The 7,791-nt window shown below is 35.2% G+C and overlaps 1 long non-coding RNA gene across 1 annotated transcript; it reads right to left on the minus strand.

The window, feature by feature from the left end:
• Positions 1-5,440: 5,440 nt before the first annotated feature.
• On the minus strand, positions 5,441-7,542 carry LOC112181322. The gene is made up of 4 exons (XR_002928790.2): positions 7,186-7,542; positions 6,708-6,804; positions 6,494-6,559; positions 5,441-6,149 (listed from the first exon to the last, which is right to left on the minus strand). It is a non-coding gene; the product is annotated as an uncharacterized LOC112181322 (long non-coding RNA).
• Between the last annotated feature and the right edge of the window lie 249 nt (positions 7,543-7,791).

Consider the following 7,791-nt stretch of genomic DNA (forward strand, 5'->3'; position numbering starts at 1 on the left):
TGCTTGCTTTGGACAAATGAAGGAAGGCTATATCAAAAGCGACAACACCAAGCATAATCAGCAACAACAGACTCTCCTCAAGATCGAAGTGAACTAGGTTCGATCTAAGGACAATGTGTCAGACTTGCTCACTAAGTCATTGCCTAAATTCACTTTCGAGAAACATGTTCGTAGCATCGTTTGCGGAAGTTATCCTAACTCCTATGACCGTAGTCATCAAGGGGAAATGCAGACATCAAGGGGAGATGTCTACATGTTTGGTCTCAAAACATAAAGGGTGTGTTATACTCTTTTTCTCCTTCGATCGAGGTTATTTTTGTTCCACTGGATTTTTGTTACTCGGCAAGGTTTTTGACGAAGCAACGAGATGAGCACCACGTTTGGGCGACACAAGGGGCAGTGTGTTAAGGACATCTGATTTATGTGTCTGGCCCAAACTCTAGTGACTTGTCTATGTTGTAATAGGGTTACTCTTACAGATATCTTTGAAGATATCCTACTCATTGTACAATTTAGTTTCCTTATAAGACTTATATTATCAATGAAAACACAGATCATTCTCTCCCAATTTTCTCTGTTGTTCTCTCTGTGTTTCTGATTTCCTAAAACAAAATTGAGGGTAGTTTAGTTTGAGTTGAGATTACACATGACTAATATAAATATGTTTTCAACATATTAAGCATTCATGTCCACTTTGGTGATTATACACAACCACAACTCTTTTTACTAACAGTTTACCAAACACCTAAAACAGCTTTTCATTCTCACAGCACTTTTGAAAACAATTTACCAAACACATAATTGATTTTCCTCACACCAGAAGTAAAAGCAATTCTGCCCACAGCAGAAGCAAACGCATTTCTGCCCTTAGCACAGCAATGCCAAACCGGGCCTTAAACAACTGAATTCACCTTTTTCATTGTTTGTTGATGAACTTTCCAGTCAATTGTTCACTTTAAAACTCAACGCCTTGAACATTTCATTCTTAAAAACAAAAACAAAAAAGGAAATCCTTGAATATATTGTTTATTGAATAAGCGAACATCGATCTTGAAGTTTTGTTTTCAAAAGTAAATATCTTGATACATATTTAGACTTTTTTTTTTTTTTTTAAGTAGATCATTCATTGATCATACTATGAACTCAGGCCAGAATGGCACATTACATACGCTTCCATTGTTGAAAACAAAGTAAAGCAGATAAGAAACATCGTTGTATGTACGATAGTGCCACTCATTCGACATCAAATCTCACATATTCTAGTAATGAACTAGAACATAATAAAGCACAAAAAGTGCAGACTGGATAAAACCTACTAAAAAAATTTGAAAATGTAGGGATTTATCGTAAAAAAACCTAACCTAAAAAGCAGCGGAGCCCATCAGTCCAATTTTTTGTTTTTTAAATATGTTAGTGCATATATTATTCATGTTTTATATAAAAAAAACTAATAACGGAGCTAAGAAGCATGAGCATGTTATGCTTTTGCCTATAAAAATTTGTTATATTCATTATTCATTACTAATTGACGAAGTGGTGTTAGCTTAGTGATTAGAGCACCTACTACCTAAGATCCAGGTCCTGGGTTCGAGTCACCATGGAGGTAGGAGTGAAATCCTTTTATTCTCTTTTTAAACAAAAAAAAAACAAGCAAAATTTGAGAAATTAGAAGCTAAAAAAACAATTGATAATTTCTCCCTATTTTAGGAAAACTGAATTGGGAGAGAATAAGCTATGCTTTCATTGATAATAGGGGTCTTTTATATTGAGGATTACAAGCAAAGAATATAAATCTTACAAAGAAACTGAATCGTACAATAATTAGTATATCTCGGAGCATATCTCCTGTAAGACTAGTCCTATTACAACTTGGACAAGTCACTAGAGTTTGGGCCAAACACATAAATCAAATGTCCTTAAACACCCCTTATTTATTAGCAAATACAAACAAATAGATGATGTATGAATCGAGACCTTCTTATATCTTTATTTCTTATCATTTTATGCCTAGCTAGTCAGCTACACACATCAGAATTAATTGTTTCGTGTGATAGAACTAGCGGCCATGTAGCATTCAGAAATGACTTGCTTTCAACATGCACTACTACTTCCTCCTCCTCCTCCTCCTCCACCACCACCACCTCCTCCTCCTTCTCCACCTCTGCCACCAACACCCACTCCCCCACTATCATTTCCTGTACATCCATCACACAACGCACGTACTAACGCACACAAAACCATCATACCTAAGACACCAAACCCAACTATTCTTACGATTTCAAATGAATTCATTTTTCTTATGACTAGCTATCTCTACTGGATATATCTGTTAAATGGCAATATCAGTTGTGTATATTCATCTCCAATTAGGAGGATTTATAGTATGGTCATGAGGTCAACAAATACAGTTGTGGGGTTAGGAGGTGTCCAGCAGGAATATGCCCTACGCACACGTAGACCTTGTGGTTCAATCATGCAGGTCCACAGGTTTTGAAGTCAAAAGTCATTGATCTAATTACCTACTTAACTACTGTTATCATTCAAAACCAAGGTTTCAAATTTCGGTTCCGGTTTCGATTTCGGTACTTCAAAATTAAGGAAATTTCAGAGAAAGTTTTGATTTCGGTTAAAAATAAAGAAATCATGTTAATTGCATTTATAAAATGATATTTTTGAATGAAATTTTTACATAGATTAAACTCACCTATAATAAACCTATTTACAATGTAGCTCTGTAAAATTATACATTTATAATAGAATTGTGATATTTAATATGTACGAGTAATTAACTAGTACTGTAATAGGTTGCTATTATCTATATGTAATTATAATTGTGTTGTATATTGATAATGTGAATGTGATTTACTTTTTTTTTTTTTATGGCTGGAACCCAATTGAATTTTCATTGTTCCACAATATATAGATCCACTCAACCTTGACTAACTCAAACCTGACTAAATGGCGTACAAGTCGAATTGTCATTGTTCCACAATATATAGACCACTCAACCTTGACTAAATGGCATACATTGTTCCACAATATATAGATCACTCAACCTTGACTAAATGGCGTACAAGTTGAATTGTCATTGTTCCACAATGTATAGACCACTCAACCTTGACTAAATGGCATACATTGTTCCACAATATACAGATCACTCAACCTTGACTAAATGGCGTACAAGTTGAATTGTCATTATTCCACAACGTATAGACCACTCAACCTTGACTAAATGGTGTACAAGTTGAATTGTCATTGTTCCACAACGTATAGACCACTCAACCTTGACTAAATGGCGTACAAGTTGAATTGTATTGTTCCACAACGTATAGACCACTCACCCTTGACTAAATGGCATACAAGTTCAATTGACATTGTTCCACACTAAATGGCGTACAACTTGAATTTGGACAATGCATATAAAAGCAACATTTGAGTAATACTAGTCTTACCCAAGGTTTCAAATTTGGTTTCGGTACTTCAAATTTAAGAAAATTTTTGAGAAAGTTTCAATTAGCAAATACAAACAAATAGATGATGTATGAATCGAGACCTTCTTATATCTTTATTTCTTATCATCTTATGCCTAGCTAGTCAGCTACACACATCAGAATTAATTGTTTCGTGTGATAGAACTAGCGGCCATGTAGCGTTCAGAAATGACTTGCTTTCAGCATGCACTACTACTTCCTCCTCCTTCTCCTCCTCCACCACCACCACCTCCTCCTCCTTCCCCACCTTTGCCACCAACACCCACTCCCCCACTACCATTTCCTGTACATCCACAACACAACGCACGTACTAATGCATACAAAACAAACATACCTAAGACACCTAACCCAACTATTCTTACGATTTCATATGATTTGATTTTTCATATGACTAGCTATCTCTACTGGATATAACTGTTAAATGGCAATATCAGTTGTGTATATTCATCTCCAATTAGGAGGATTTATAGTATGATCATGAGGTCAACAAATACAGTTGTGGGGTTAGGAGGTGTCCGGCAGGAATATGCCCTACGCACTCGTAGACCTCGTGGTTCAATCATGCAGGTCCACAGGTTTTGAAGTCAAAAGTCATTGATCTAATTACCTACTTAACTACTGTTATCATTCAAAACCAAGGTTTCAAATTTCGGTTCCGGTTTCGATTTCGATACTTCAAAATTAAGGAAATTTCAGAGAAAGTTTTGATTTCGGTTAAAAATAAAGAAATCATATTAATTGCATTTATAAAATGATATTTTTGAATGAAATTTTTACATAGACTAAACTCACCTATAATAAACCAATTTACAATGTAGCTCTGTAAAATTATACATTTATAATAGAATTGTGATATTTAATATGTACGAGTAATTAACTAGTACTGTAATAGGTTGCTAAACTAGTGTTTTTATCTATATGTAATTATAATTGTGTTGTATATTGATAATGTGAATGTGATTTACTTTTTTTTTTTATGGCTGGAACCCAGTTGAATTTTCATTGTTCCACAATATATAGATCCACTCAACCTTGACTAACTCAAACCTGACTAAATGGCGTACAAGTCGAATTGTCATTGTTCCACAATATATAGACCACTCAACCTTGACTAAATGGCATACATTGTTCCACAATATATAGATCACTCAACCTTGACTAAATGGCGTACAAGTTGAATTGTCATTGTTCCACAACGTATAGACCACTCAACCTTGAATAAATGGCATACATTGTTCCACAATATATAGATCACTCAACCCTAACTAAATGGCATACAAGTTGAATTGTCATTGTTCCACAACGTATAGACCACTCAACCTTGACTAAATGGTGTACAAGTTGAATTGTCATTGTTCCACAACGTATAGACCACTCAACCTTGACTAAATGGCATACAAGTTGAATTGACATTGTTCCACACTAAATGGCGTACAACTTGAATTTGGACAATGCATATAAAAGCACCATTTGAGTAATACTAGTCTTACCCAAGGTTTCAAATTTCGGTTTCGCTACTTCAAATTTAAGAAAATTTTTGAGAAAGTTTCAATTTCAGTTAAAAATAAAGAAATCATATTAATTGCATTTATAAAATGATATTTTTGAATGAAACTTTTACATTCACTAAACTAACCTATAATAAATCTATTTACAATGTAGCCTCTCTAAAATTATACATTTATAATAGAATTGTGATATTCAATATGTATGAGTAATTAACTCTTACTGTAATAGGTTGCTAAACTAGTGTTTTTATCTATATGTAATTATAATTGTGCTGTATATTGATAATGTGAATGTGATTTACTTTTTTTTTTATGGCTTGAACCCAATTGAATTGTCATTGTTCCACAATATATAGATCACTCAACCTTGACTAACTCAAACTTGACTAAATGGCGTACAAGTTGAATTGTTATTGTTCCACAATATATAGACCACTCAACACTACTAGGATAAAGTTCATAGACATCAGTTCACAACTGATGTTAAAAAAAAAAAATCCGATGTCTTAGTGGGCGATGTTAAAGATCGCCAAAACTAAGACATCAGTTCACAACTGATGTCTATTTTGCAACGAGACATCGGTTTAAGGTTCAGAACCAATGTAAAAACGTTAATGTGATCACCATTTTTGTGTGTTTAGCTATTGTCAAACCTTCATATTTTGGCATTAGATGCTTAATGAAATATAGGTCTAACAACACAATTATCCATTTTAACATCGTTTCTGATTTAGAAACGATGTCTGATAATATTTTACACATCGGTTCTCATAAATTTTAGCTTATGGTTCATAAGCTTTTCGTGTGTTTGGTACATAATATTTCACTAGACATTCAATCTACATTCTGTAGTATAGTTTGAACTGATGTCCATATTTATGCTAGACATCGGTTTTCCCAGTAATCTGCGAGTTTTGGTAATTTGTATGCCTGTTAGATATATTACCTTTCCTCAGTTATACATAAGCAGGAAAGATATCTGGGCGTCTGATTAGATTTTGGACTACTATCACAGTAGCAAAACTACATAAGAACAAGATCTGATTAGGTGTACCTGAGCATCTGCTCCTGATGAAATTAGCACATTTAATACATGAGAGAATGCTAGGCCAGTTATCCTTTTAGAGTGACCTTTAAGCTTGCTCTTAACCTGCATCAAGAAAATTACGACTAAATAACAACCATCTAATACAGTACGTGCACTGCAAGTAATTAACCTGCATCAAGAAAATTACAACTAAATAACAACCATCTAATACAGTACTTGCACTGCAGGTAATTAACCATATATCGCAACATACCTCATCCACACGGACATTATATATCTGAAACTTCAACCCAATAATCTAAAGTAATAATCTCGTCACCCTCCCACAAAGAGAGAGTTAGAGGCCAGACCGCCAGACACCTAATATTTAGTTCACATCCCTTAGGAATGGAACAAAGACCACATTCCAGATGAAATTTAATTGTCTAGGGAAACATAAACAGTACCTGAGCAGGGGGTAAGGATGAAACCCAATCGGATGCATGTGTAGGAAGGAACCCCAATGTGTTAAGCTGCCAGGAACAATGAATATTTAACAAACTAGATTCCTTTATAGATATCATTAGGCTGCCAGGAACAATGAATATTTAACAAACTGGATTCCTTCATAGATATCATTAGGGATAAAGCAATTTATAAGAAAGCTGAAGAATAATTCACCTACTAGACACCAAGTGCCGAGCACCCCAAATTATGAGCCATGAAGAGCAACTTTGCGCAAGAAGATCCACTTTGCAGACCTTGTAGGGCTCAAAAACTACATAACCAAATTAAAAATCACAACATCAAGTAACCCAACATCATATGCACATCGATTATGCAGCAATGCAGAGAGCAAGTATGGTATAGGATGTCAAATATGTTAAGCTATCCATACAATACAAGCTAATACAATTTGACAGCACAATCAATTTAATCATACAATACAAGAGTAACTGACCAATAGTTTCAGAAAGGAGCTTTAAGCTTGAAGAATCAGAAATCAAACACATAAAGTAACCTAGAATTTCTGCTTTATTGCTTGAGGAAGTAAAACCCAGAAAACCCAGAAAATCATGGACATGTTCATGAGAGATATATCGATTGAAAACCCAGAAAGTAAAACCCAGACAACTATTCGACTGTCAGTTCGTCTTACCGAGTTACTAACGAGGAGAGCGAGGGCCGTCGACGCCTCGATGGTCGAAGAGAGGGGCTGAGATGGAGAGGCCCATGGAGAGAGAAAGAAGAGACAGCGACTACAATCTGTGTTTTGGGGGTGATAAGGATGGTCTGTGTCTTCGGATCTCGTCCTTGCTGATTGGGAGCTGCGGCTCCGTCTTCAAACTAGAGAACGGTCAGAGGCGGACAAGGAGGAGAAGAAGGAGGGGAACGGTCGGAGGCGGAGAAGGAGGAAGTGGATGTCGGTTGCTAGACGGCTGTCGCGGTGGTTAGGTTTTGGGAATGAAAATTGACGAAGTGTAGGAAAACATAGTCGTGGGAAAACTGACTAAGCGTTGGGGGGGAATGAAATTTTGGTTCCGCGCTTCCAAATTTTGTACTTAGTTATTTCCGCGTTTTTTAAATATTTTGAAAAAAAATGTATACATCTGTCAAATATAAAAACGATGTTAATTGTATGAATAGAAATCGGTTTTTCAAGAACTGATATTAGAAAAATAATTTACATCGGGTGAAATCTTAACTAATGTAAATGACATGATGTCTATTAACATTATTCTAGTAGTGCAACCTTGACTAAATG

The sequence above is a fragment of the Rosa chinensis genome, unplaced genomic scaffold (genome assembly GCF_002994745.2).
Source record: "Rosa chinensis cultivar Old Blush unplaced genomic scaffold, RchiOBHm-V2 RchiOBHmChr0c23, whole genome shotgun sequence".
Taxonomy (NCBI): Eukaryota; Viridiplantae; Streptophyta; class Magnoliopsida; order Rosales; family Rosaceae; genus Rosa; species Rosa chinensis.